General features: G+C 47.4%; 1 protein-coding gene across 8 annotated transcripts in view; it reads left to right on the forward strand.

The window, feature by feature from the left end:
* LOC118447451 (uncharacterized) overlaps window positions 1-12534 on the forward strand; it is a 186336-nt gene that overhangs the window by 108604 nt on the left and 65198 nt on the right. The window contains exon 2 of one of the 8 annotated variants that reach the window (XM_035879396.2): window positions 11560-11722. The exons of the other annotated variants lie outside the window; for them this stretch is intronic. The gene's annotated coding sequence lies outside the window, so the exon portion shown is untranslated. The remainder of the gene's footprint in view (window positions 1-11559; window positions 11723-12534) is intronic. 8 annotated transcript variants of the gene reach the window in all.

The following is a 12534-nucleotide window of genomic DNA, read 5'->3' on the forward strand; positions in this document are numbered from 1 at the left end:
CACGTAATCTTAGTCATCGGTCAGCTGGCCGTTCTGCCGATGGAGATCGATGAATCGTGGCTATTCGAGATAGAAGGAGAGGATCGTATACCGTATCGAGACGATACACAGAAGCAGAGCCGAGAGCCGGACGGAGAAACGCGACGGCCTCGCTGACAAGGTCGCGCGCGTTCTGTCCATCCATAGAGAATCCATCGCGTCTCTCCTCGAGGAAGGATCAAAAGGAAAATGGAAAATGCTCCATGGATGAAAACCGTAATCGCGTGCGCCATAATTCTTTTATACCCGAGTATCCGCTTACACGTGTCCACGTAGTAATAATCGGTACAATAATTTATCGAGGGTATCGTTAACGGGACGGTAGATACAAAGAGGAGGCATTTTGCCGTACCAACGTAGAGAATAATTAAGGACATGGTCTTGCTTCGAAGTGGAAAGAGAACGAGCAAGAAAGTTCGCTATGTCGTCTCGCTGCATCCGCGAGGCGTCCTCCTCCGTTTTTTCACGGACCCTCCTGCAAAGATCGATCGATCGATCGATCGATCGATCGTGTCGAGTCGTCGAAGGCAGACCTTAGAAAGTCGACGACATCGTAACCGAGAATCGTAATCTGCCGTGCTTTATGGCCACCTTCTCGTACTCTCTCGAGGACGAGCAAAAAATTGATGTGATTTAATGGACTCTTTCTCCATCGCTAAAACTCAGAGACACTCGGAGCTTACACAGATCATTCTAGTTTAACTTTTTCGAACCGAATCTTCTTTCCTCGTTATTCTATTCGATGAGTCGCCTTTAGTGCAAAGACCCACCTTGAAGGCTCTGTTGATTTCTCGAACGATAATCGAGGTTGCCTAGCCCTTATCGACTCGAACGACGTATTTAACGATGTTACGGATAACGAACGAGCTAACCTGGGACGCACCTATCTCCACCTGCACCAATCTACGACTCGTTGCCGGTATATAAATTATATAATGACTCGACGTCTTGCTCTCCTCCTACGTTAGAACTTGTGGATGGATTTTTGAAAATAAAAACGAAGAGCTTTATTTTTCTTTTCTTTTCTTTTCTTTTCTTTTCTTTTTTTCTTCTTTCCTTTTTTCTTTTTTTCTTTTTTCTTTTTTCGTGTAAAAATTTGAAGGCACGGTATCTCTTAAATCGCTGCTGTCGTTCAAGGTTGTCTTACGCACTTTCAAGAGACCCGTCGACCACACTCGGCATATAAGAGAGCCGCTGATCAATAGCTATTGCTTGCTTGCCGGAGTGCCGTCGTGTCGCCACGACCCGCTGTCGATGTCTTCAATTCTTTTTATTACGAGCTTCTGCTTTCGCGCACATAGACGCACACATCGATTCTCGTTCGGAACACCAACGGAATAAACGCATGGGAGAAATTGCTTCCATCCTTATCTTTCCAAGCACACTCGAGGCTTCGTTTTCCGTACAAATTCAATCTTTTTAAAGTTTCCCCGAGATTCGTCGATATTCTTTCACCCGCACGAAGGCACCTTTTAACGAACGTACGTATACCTCGTCTCAAGTAGCTCGCTTGAATCCGACTTTTCTCGGCTCCTTCTTCGGGAACAATAGGCCCTCGGTAGGGAACTTAATCTACATACGCAAATTCCAACGATAGATCTTCGGCGGCGAAAAGAGAGAGAGAGAGAGAGAGAGCAGACGGGCGGGCCGCATATTGCCGGACGTGCGGACGTGCGTATGTACGTACGTACATACGTATGCTCCGTACGTACGTCTTCAACAATGGCCCTCCCTAAGGCAGCTCTGAAGGAAGGACAATAAGCACGACTTGATAGTTATTGTACATAGTCCAGTTCGAGTTCTCTCCCCCCCCCCCCCCCCCCCCCCGACGAAAAGAAGAAGAAGAAGGGAATAAGAGTCTTCAAAGGAGACGCTCCCATTACCGTCAAAGATGGCTATCCTCTCGATTCTCTGGTAAAATTAACGGAAAGGAACTTATCTAACTGTATTCCTTTTCATTCGATTTGCCGATTAATCCTTTTAAAAGAGAAAAACATTTTTGAAAAATTCTGAAAGAGTAGCAAGTAATTGCTCGAAACTGGAAATAATATAGTTTTTCCATTCGACGGGTATTAGCACGCCATAGGAAGAGACTTTTTCTTATTCTTCAACGACGACCTACAGCGAAGGCGCGGGAAGGAAGGGCGCCGATGCGCTTCGAACAGAGGAATCCACAAATGAGTTTTCCGTAAGCGAGTCGGGTGGCACGACGACCTTTGAGGTCGATGCACCTTTCTCGGTTGGCGTCAAAACAAGAGCGCGCGACCGATACTACGAGCCGCTTCGCCTCCGACAGGAATGGTTCCCACCGTCTAGTCAGGCTTTCTCTCTCTCTCTCTCTCTCTTTCTTTCTCTCTCTCTCTCTCTCTTTCTCTCTCTCTCTCTCTCTCTCTCTCTCTCTCTCTCTCTCTCTCTCTGTCTCTCGCGAGCCTCGAAGCACTCGAGATTCTTGGAAGCTCGCGGAGGCGCAGTGCTGTCTGGCCGACCCAGGACTGCTCGTCTGCTCGAGGCACAAATACCTACAAAGGTGGTAGAGCGTAAAGACGGGGATGAGGATGAGAAAAAGAAGAAGAGGAAACAAGTGAGCAGGAAAGAGAGATGGAAAGAGAGGGTTCGCGCGTTACCGCAGAAAAGCTGTAGGAACGAGCAAGTAAAACCAGCCCTGCTTACTCGCTCGAGCAGCGTGTATCCGCTCGGCGGAACCCGCTCGCGTAGCGTATAAAAGCTAGAGAGAGGATAGCCGCTTCTAAGTAGCTACGTGATCAGCGATAATAACGCGACTTGGAAACGCGAAGGATCGTTTCTCTGTTTCTCTCTCTCTCTCTCTCCTTCTCTCCCCCTCTCTCTCTCTCCTTCTCTCTCCCTCTCTCTCTCTCTCTCTCTCCCTCTCTATCGAATGTAGCGTGTACAGGCTATACCCTCGCTGCTGCTGTTTCTCTTCGGTCACCACTATCGCGGATACCTCGAATGTCTTTCGATTCTCGGAAACGAGAGAAGGTAACGGCCGCGCTCGCTTAACGTCCACCTGTTCTTCTCCCTCGATCTTCGATCTCTCGCGATCCTCCGTGATCCTTCGCGCTCGTATACAGTATCGTGCTCGGCGATACCAATGCACGAGGACGTCTTCGTTCCGCTCTTGAGAATTTTATACCTTTTCCTTCCCTTTTTATTAGTTTTCCTCTTCGAATGCGACGAAAGGACGTGCGCGTTAGCGCGAGCGACGACAAAACCTCAAAGAAAGCAGAAGAAGCCGGCCTACGTAATGCTCTCAACTAATAAATATCCTTTCCCGTTCGTCCTTTAGTTGATTTTATATTTATGCTTCTCGTCGTTCGCTCGATTTCTTTTTCTTCGCGCCAAACCGACTTGCCGCCGATCGAGTCCCAGTCGGTTAGTTGCTCCGAGCGAAGGCATTTAAAGCGTTAATGGCCTTTTTTGGTAGCATCGCTAATCTCTCCGCGGGCGGGCCTACTACCTCCATCTGGATGCTCGCAATGCCGCGTCTATCTTCGAAGAGATTAATCGTCCTGCTTGTCGTAAACTCGTAGTAATGCTAAAACTCCTGGTATTACGGATCGGGACTAAAGGAAAAAAAAAAACAAAAAACAGAAGAAAGAAAGAAATGTAACAGACATCTTCGTTTTACGATAGGCGAACTTTTATTAAAAAGACTCGTCAAAGTTTCGGAAACTAGCCGACTTTCGAGCATATCCAGAATGCGGCTGCGTCACTGCGAAGGATTCAGTTGGCCGATTTCTTGATCGTTGTCGGCAACAGGAGTCGTGGGTGATTTACTTCGCAGAATGCCGGACTTTGTCGCGGCAGCACCGCTGCTAATGATATACCGCTTAATTGGCCTCATTCCTCGTTCGTTGCCGCGCCCCGAAACGAATGTACGAAAATAGACTTTACCGTTCGCGACGAACGTGGACCTCGTCGTCGTCGTCGTCGTCGTCGTCGTCGTCGTCGTCGTCGTCGTCGTCGTCATCGTCGTCGTCTTAGTCGTAATCATAGTCATTGTCCGATTTTCTTTCTTCGTCTGACCGTGCTCGAGTCGACGGAAATTGGCGAGGATCCTGGTCGGAAGTCGACGATCGACGAACCGGTTGACAAATGCCACGACGCTGCCAGATTAAACTCTGCGATCATCTCGAACGGCATAAGGATATTCACCTTCGTCGAGATAGGACGGAGCAACCTTTGGTTTTCCATTTATCTGAGAACAAGTCTTAACAAGAATGCTGTTTGCGCTGGTACGAACAGCGCTACCGGCTACAGTACGTCCAGTTATATCACCCTGGGAATATCTTCTCTCTACACCTAGTTAAAGAATGATTTTCCACGTTTGTCGACCTATGTTTCTTGTTACGTAAGGGACAAAATTTTGTAGAAATTTTTGAAAATAATTCAGTGATACGTTAAAAGATCGATTTCGATTTCTAAAAACGTTAGAACGTCGATTTAGAATATACACGTCCGATACAATAGGGCGGCAATCGTTTATATATCGAGAACTCGACTGGTCTTGGACGGGGAATATCTTTCCGCGCGTTGCCGATTTAAACCGCGATTTTGCTCGTTGCAAGCTCGAGACCGGGGTCCCGGGATTCCAAGAGCATCCATCAGGGCTCGTCAAACCAGCCGACGCATCAGTGGATCGGCATTCATTGGTCAAGGAGTGAGAGAGAGAAAGAGAGAGAGGTAAAGAAGAGAGAGGAAGGAAAGAAGAGTCCTTCTCGTTGTCTTCTCGTCGTCGTCGTCGTCGTCGTCGTCGTCGTCGTCGTCCTCGTCGTCGTCGTCGTCGTCGTCGTCTACCGCAAAACCTCTTCTACTTCTGATTCTCCTCTTAATTCTGTAGTGCGTACGTATACTCGCACGAGAGAAGAGCGCACACAACGCAAAGAGCTACGGCAAGAAGTTGCGAAAAAATATGCCGGCACAATCAGCTGACAGATCAGCCGACGCAGTAAATATTCTCATCGAGTCGACGAACGCACCGAGTCGTGCGTACGGCGTCTCTTGTCAAAACTAACGACATTCTCTCGTGAGCGAGGGACCTCGTCGTCGAGCATTGCCGAGCTTTGTCGAGACTTTCTACGGGACGATTCTGTTAGAAGGAGAACGTGAGACGGTCTCTTAAAAGTTTACGTTTAAGTGCTCGACGTATGTACTCGAAATACATATATAAGATTGATCGGATTCACGCTAATTGCTCGGTAAGAGAAACGATACGTCCGGGATAGGTCGTATCCAAATAGGTCGAGAGGATGGCCCGTTAGTCTGACATTTCGTCAGCGTAGATAGACGCAAGGAAGATCGTGGCTACGTTTCGTAAGGTTCGATAATTCCGCGGAGGGAAATCGGCGCAGAGGAGTAACGAGAGTCGCTCGGCAAGCGGATACGCGGCATTAGGGCCTCTTGATGCGATGATAATAGGCCCGTTTTACTTGGGAGCGGTAAGAATCTACGATGACAGGTGGATCCGCTAATCGTTTGATGGCCTTCGCGGAGAAAGACGCTATTATCCGCGTGGAGGACTGTCTGTCACCCTCGTTTGCTCTTCCGTCGCTGACGAAACCTGCTATGATAGCCGTAATCGTTCCTAACTGCTTGATGGCCGGTAAATGGATGATAATTGTGGCTAAGCCTATCGTTCTCCTCCACGCCGAACGAAGGAATCTTACAGGTGCTGCGCGTCATTCGGTACGAAGCCAAGAGAAACGACCTAAGGATTCTGCGCAACCCGGACGAACAAAGGTGCGAATAGAGAAGTCGACGGAGCGAGACGTTGTCCCTATTATCGCGCCTACCATCTACCGAGTTCTTCGAATCCTTCGACTCGATAGAGCACGCGCACGTTCCAAAAGTTTATTCCTTTATCGGTCTAATATCTCGAATAACTTTTACTCCCTCGCTACTTTTTACGCGATACGCGCATGCCTTCGATCATAATGGCCGGTAAACCAAGAATCCCCGTTTAGAAGCGCTTCATAAATCAGAGATTAACAGAGCTCGTCATCGGGCTTGCTTCTTTAAATGGAGAACGCATCGTTTCTGATCGCTAACACGACAAGAGCCGATCGTTTTCGGGAGGGCCCTGACTGACTCTGTCCAAACTGGTAGTTCCATCGGGAGAGTGGAATACGCGTCTCTCGGTTGTTGTACGATGCGAGCGAACGACGACGACGACGACGACGACGACGACGACGACGATACCGTGATTTGCTATCTGCACGTGCAACGGAGGATCATCTTTTTCTGACAGCGAGCTCGGAAGAGTAGCCTGCCGGTCTGCTCCGAGCGGTATCGGGAGGGAAGGAGTAAAGCGAGTAAGCGAGCGAGCGAGCGAGAGAGAGAGAGAGAGAGAGAGAGAAAGAGAGAGAAAGAAAGAAAGACTTGGCACAAAGCGTTATCGAGGAGAAGCTGGTCCAGACGGCATAGCACTGCCGGTTAGTTGTCTCTCGAAGCACGTTTTAGCTGGGACTACCAGGAATCGTCCAGACTACCTCGATGACTCGTTCCCCGTCCTCGTACCGATACCCAAGGTGGCTCTTTGGCCTCTCTTGTTCTCAACCGGGTCTCTCGGGAGCAAAACGAACCTCTTATCGTTACTTTTCACGCCTAACTTTCTCTATTTTCCTTTCGCTTTGAATTTTTTCAAAAAACGCGTATTAAAAATCTTAGATCGCTTCGTACGATAATAAATCTAAATAGTTTATATTTAGAGAGGTTAAAAAAGGAGAGAGCAAGAGAGAGAGAGAGAGAGACGCATTAACGACGTCGAGATTTCTTTTATATCCGCTCGAAGGATACGCGCAATAAAATAATTCAAGCCGCAAAATATCCCGTTCGTCGTCGTCGTAGTCGTCGTCGGCTTCTTCGAGTCCTATCGGTTAACGCAATTTATTCTTTTCATGCGACTCGCTCTTTTTGCGGCCTCGCGCAAGATCGTTACTCAGGAGCTGCTGCAGGATCGTACGCGAGGAGAAGGTAGGAGGAGGAAGACGGTAGCGGGCTCCCTTGTCGGTCGGCGCGTCAGTTCGTAAGTCACCTTCGCTTGGCGACACCCGTTAGATGAGATCTCGACGGGTATCGGTCGGCGATCCTCGCTCGGTCTCCCGGATCGTAAATTCAGAGGGGGTAAAGAGATAGAGAAAGATAGATAGAAAGAGAGACAAAAGGGCTACGGGGTAGGGATGTCTTTTTCTCGGTACGAGAGAAGGAGACGCGTTCGCATAACGACGAAGGATCGGCGCTGGGTCGACGACAACGGAGCCCTTTTCTATCGAGTTTCACTTGCAAATTGATTCCTAAACTTGAAGAGGACTTGCCGGTCGATATATGCGCGAGCATAGAGTATCGTGTTTCAAGCGAGTCCTCATGTTTTATCTGACGTTCGTTATGGCACTGCCTTAGAACAACTCGTCCTAGACCCTTTTCGATCCGATAGTTTACTGCTCTCCGACGCGTGGTACCCTCATACCGGATTCTTCAACGCGGATCTTTCCTGTGCAACCCTCTCATAAACTCTGATTTATTATATATGTTTCTTTTTCTTAAGGTTTACGCGCGATCGACCTTTTACCGTCGCGAAAACGCGTACGCACGTTGACGTTCTACGGTCGAGCGCACAAAAACGTAGCTATCCTCGATAAACGTTTGACATCCAACAGTGTTCTCTGGACGTCCCATCACGCAGAGTCATAACGGCCTGTCCCACTGAAGGTATTACGCTCACGCTTGCAATTAATTTCTATCGCGTCGACCTCCTTCGGGGAACTACCGACGGTATGGTGTCTCTGGCAAAGAGAGCGAGAAAGCCAGAGGGAGAAAGAGAGAGAAAAGGAGCAAAGAAGCCGGAATATCAATGCGGTTTTGTTTTGTCGCGGGATGCGCGTGACGTACGATCGTTGTTGAGGACTGCCACATTCCGCGGACATTGGCCACCGGGCAGATCCTTATCGGATCTTTCTTTCTCTTTCCTTTCCCTCCCCCGACCCCCCTCCCTCTCTCCCTCTCTCTCTCTCTCTCTCTTTCTCTTTGCGTGGAAGCCCGGAAGACTCGCTGGCAGAAGGTCGGATGGAACGAGTTTATATATCGATCGTGTCGGTGGAGAACGTATTTTCGGGACGATCTGGCCGCCGGCGATGAACGGTACGTACGAGAATCGCTTACGAATAGCCTCTTCGCATCTTCTTCGTCGTCGTCGTCGTCGTCGTCGTCGTCGTCGTCGATTTCGTCTTTCTCTCTTACCCATCGAAAACTCGCCCCGAACCGCTGAAAGAGAAAGAGGAAGAGATGCTCGAGGAAGTACGGGAGGTCGCGAGAGACCCGGGCTAACTCGTTTGTTGGTTTTTGTTTGGCACGTACGCCGACAACACGGGCTTCTTCGATTCGATCTGCGCAGCGACGCGAACGATTTTTGGAATTTTTCACGTTCGCGCTTTGCGCGAGTTTCTTAAACGCTCTACGTTACTTTCCAACTCCTGGATCATCCATTAAGTCGCATTCGAATTGAACTCGATGATAAATCTCAAATAAAGATTCATTTGGAACGATTAAAAACGTATTTTGTGAGACTACTGTGTCGTTATTATCGATTGACAACGTCGATCGCAATGAGATTCTGCAAAGGATCGCGGGTATATTCGTTGCCATTATTTTTCTTATCATCATTTTGTTCTATCTCTCCTCCCCCCTTTCTCTCTCTCTCACTCTCTATCTGTGTAATGACATACCCACCTGGGACGTTACATCGGACGTTCCTAGCTTCCTCCTGCTTGTCACGTAACATCCATCCATCGTACTTTTCTACGTGCAAGCTCTCTTTCTCAAAGAGAAATCTATGGCAGCTGCGTAAAATCTTCAAGTCCTTAATAGATTTTAAGAGCGTTGAGATTTATTCCTACTCTTGTAAATTTCAGCCTTACCACGCGTCTCGGTAAGATTCGACGAGTAAGTATCGAGAGAATCCTCCGTGTATTTTCTTTCTTTCTCTCTCTCTCTCTCTCTCTCTCTCTCTCTCTCTCTCTCTCTCTCTCTCTCTCTTCTCTCCCTCTCATTCTCTCGTTCTCGAGGCTACGTTTAATTATAATTGGCAAGCGTGGTCCTCGGTCACACTGGCAATTAGTCATGCACGACAATGGTATTTCTGCCGCGGAGGATGATTGATAGTAACGGATGGTACGCTATTGTCGACGTGCGTGTCCGACCGAGAGAGAAACTTGGACGAACGAGCTCTCCTCTTCGCCGTAATGATATGCCCTTTTGTGAGAAAAAATCGAATGATTAATATTACCACGTTCACCGGCGTTACTCGATACACCTTTTTTCGATTTATGAATTCTCGACTAAATCACAAAAGGAGAGAAAACGAAAAATGATTCTCTAATGTTAGAACAGAGCGTGACCAGTCAGAATGACGTAACGCACGAAATCGCCAGTGAAAAATCTTCATCGGACACGAATGTCTCAGGTCAAGAATCTTCGAAGGTCGAATCTCGAACTTTCCCCGAAGTTGGTGCGCGCACAAAGTGTCTTGAAAATTTTTCGAAATGAACAGAGTAAGCTTGTGATAGGAGCGAGGGACGAAAGAAAAGAAATGGAAAAAATAGGTCGTACGATGTCGTTTTCTCGAAAAGAAGTGACGACGTCGAGAGAGAGAGAGAGAGCGCGAATCGAGGGGAGAGGGAAGACGTAGGGTGGCCGGGCATTTCTCTCGACTCTGCGCGTCGTTCGTCTCTCGGTGAGTCATTCCTGGGGCCCTGGAGCCCCGCGGCATTACGGCCTGGCGCCAGTGTTGCGCAACACAAGCGGCACTCTCCTGGTCAACGAGAGAGTGCCAGAGGACGTTTCAACCTCTTCGAGTTTGCTGAAATCTACCTGCCACGTTGTACGGAATAATTTTGCTTCGGGCTTATCTTCGATGGCACGCTTGACACGTTCTTCTTACAAACTTATGATCTATTCTTCAAATCTTCGATCAATCATCGCAACGTTATCGTATATTAAAAAGATAAGGAACTCTTACGTTAAGACGAATAAAGCGCCAGAGAGTCTTTACGGAGAAGAAATAATATATAACAGTCGATAATGAGATAAGGCCTCTACTAACCCTCTTTGTTCTCTGAAGTAAGAGAGAGAGAGAGAGAGAGAGAGAGAGAGAGAGAAACTCGCCCTCGACCTTGCTCTCGCAAAGACCACCCAAGGACTCGAACTCGTTTTGTGCCCAGAGAAGGATCGAAGTGGCCCTTCGTGCTACCGAACGATATCGCTTCGAAATTGCTATCTTTTTGCTTAAAATATGAGCCATATTTCATGAAGCGTTCGGAGTATATACTCTTGTACTATATTATCCTGATTTCCATCGTAACGTTAACGCGACGTGTACGAACGGGTCAGAAATTTTATCTCCTTGCCACGCGGGACAACGGAACTCGTTACGAAAATTTCCTCGTTAATTAAAATATTCGTATTTCGCCATCGATAATCGCCGAAATTTAGCAGCTTGCTCTCTCCTCTTGAAATAATTTATTGATCTTCTCATTACTAAGAAGCCGTAGAGAGATAGAAAGAGAGAATTCCGTAAGATATGGTGTGTCGTGAGTATCGCAACGGAGCTCTAGGTACCTTCGAAGAATAATCACTGAAACGATCCTCTCGATATTCCACGCGAGAACTCTTTTCGTGTTCTAATAGTATTTGTCACGCGAATGCGTTTGCACGGCTTCGATTTATTATAACTCACGCCTCGCTAACGGATGGCACGGCTTTCCAAGAAATCATCGAGTTTTCTCGTTAAAACGAATTCTTGTTCGCGTTTGCGATCGATTCGAGCTCGTCGATAAACGCAGACCCTTCGTACGGCGAAGACGAGGAGGGCCCTATGCTGGCTGCCGGATCAGGAACTATAGGTGTCCAAAGACTCTCGTAAATCTCTTCCTAACGCTTGCTTTATTACTCGTAATCAAGCAGCCATGAATTCTTCTGAGATCACCTACGTTATAGTTGGCGACTCGTTGCCCTCGACTCTCTATCTTTCTTCGCCCTTCCTTCTTTCTCTCAGCGCGCTACCGGTTCGTAGATGCCTATTGTCGGCCAATATTTTATCGTAAAAGTCATCGATCGGTCGCACTTCGTTTCGATTTAATAGCCGTTTTATTTTCAAAGGATCGTCGCTCTCGTAGCCATAGCAGATCGAGCCAATGCGAACGAAACGGCCTCCGGGACTATAGACGTTTTTCTAACGGTTCGTTTGTGTCTGGCCGTGCGCTGAAAAAGTGAATTAGCGACGTACGAGTCCGAGACGACGATGAAAATTAATTCGGATTAGACCTCTGCTCTCTCTCTCTCTCTCTCTCTCTCTCTCTCTCTCTCTCTCTCTAGATCTCATCGATCTTGCGATCCCTGCTCCAGATACCGCGGAGCTATCTCGCGCCATTCTTCTTGCACTCGTATTTAATAATCTATCCCGAGCGGAGTGCTCGGAATCCTCAAAAAGAAGCCGCCCTTTTTTTCCAGCGGCGTCTAATAATCCTCCGGATAGCCATCGAAACGATTATCGTCATGTTACCCTTCCTGCTTCTACCGGCTCTCGCCCATTATCGCCACTTACGACGCGTAATCGCTTCTGGACGATGTTACCGAGTGGAAACTGGAACGCTGCGCTCTCGAGGATTGTAAGGTACGCATTAAAAGAAGATACTCTATTTTAGTTCGTGCTCACGAAAACTTATACTTTCTTTATTTCGCATTTTCTCCTCGTCAACGTGCAATTAAAAAATTGTACATTGCAATTAAAATAATAACGATCGAAAACGATATTTAGCGGATTAATTTTAACCGGAGAAGCGTCGAAACGATCACGATAAAAAGATGAATAAATTTAATCGAGTCAACAACCTATGGTGTCCCTTAACATTCTTTTAGCGTATCCGAGATACGCGACAACAAGAGCAAAAGCTTTGACAACGAAAGATCATTGCGATAAAAGCTGGTGTCGATTAACCGCGAGAAAAGGCAGGACCGTTCGTTTTTATCGTCAAAAATGATATGGAAAGAGTCGGCGCGCTTTCAAAAATCCGTAAGACCGGCATCTTACGGATTGGTGGCTCCTTTTCCCTTCCGTCGTGGCCTTCGAATGGAAGCACTTGGAGAGCGCGAGCCGGTCCGAGCTTCGATGGTAATTACCTTTACGATCAATCACAACGCTCATTATCTTTAAGAGCGGTGTTACAAGCGGCACGGCCTTTACTCGTTATAGGAGGAGAAGAAGATCGGTAACATCAGAGAACGGGAGATATACGAGTATATACGCACGAAAGCGTCGCCTTTCGACGATTACGTACGCATTTTGTACTCGTTCGTTACTTAGTAATTTCGTTCGTTGGCGTTATCGAGAACGCCCCTCGAAAACGTACACAAGTACGTTTTCTACAAGTTTCCTCTTGATTTTGTCAATATTTCTCTTATTTATTTTTTTTCTTTTTTTTTTTT

This window comes from Vespa mandarinia, chromosome 1 (assembly GCF_050613455.1).
Source record: "Vespa mandarinia isolate Hongniang chromosome 1, ASM5061345v1, whole genome shotgun sequence".
In the NCBI taxonomy this organism is placed as follows: domain Eukaryota; kingdom Metazoa; phylum Arthropoda; class Insecta; order Hymenoptera; family Vespidae; genus Vespa; species Vespa mandarinia.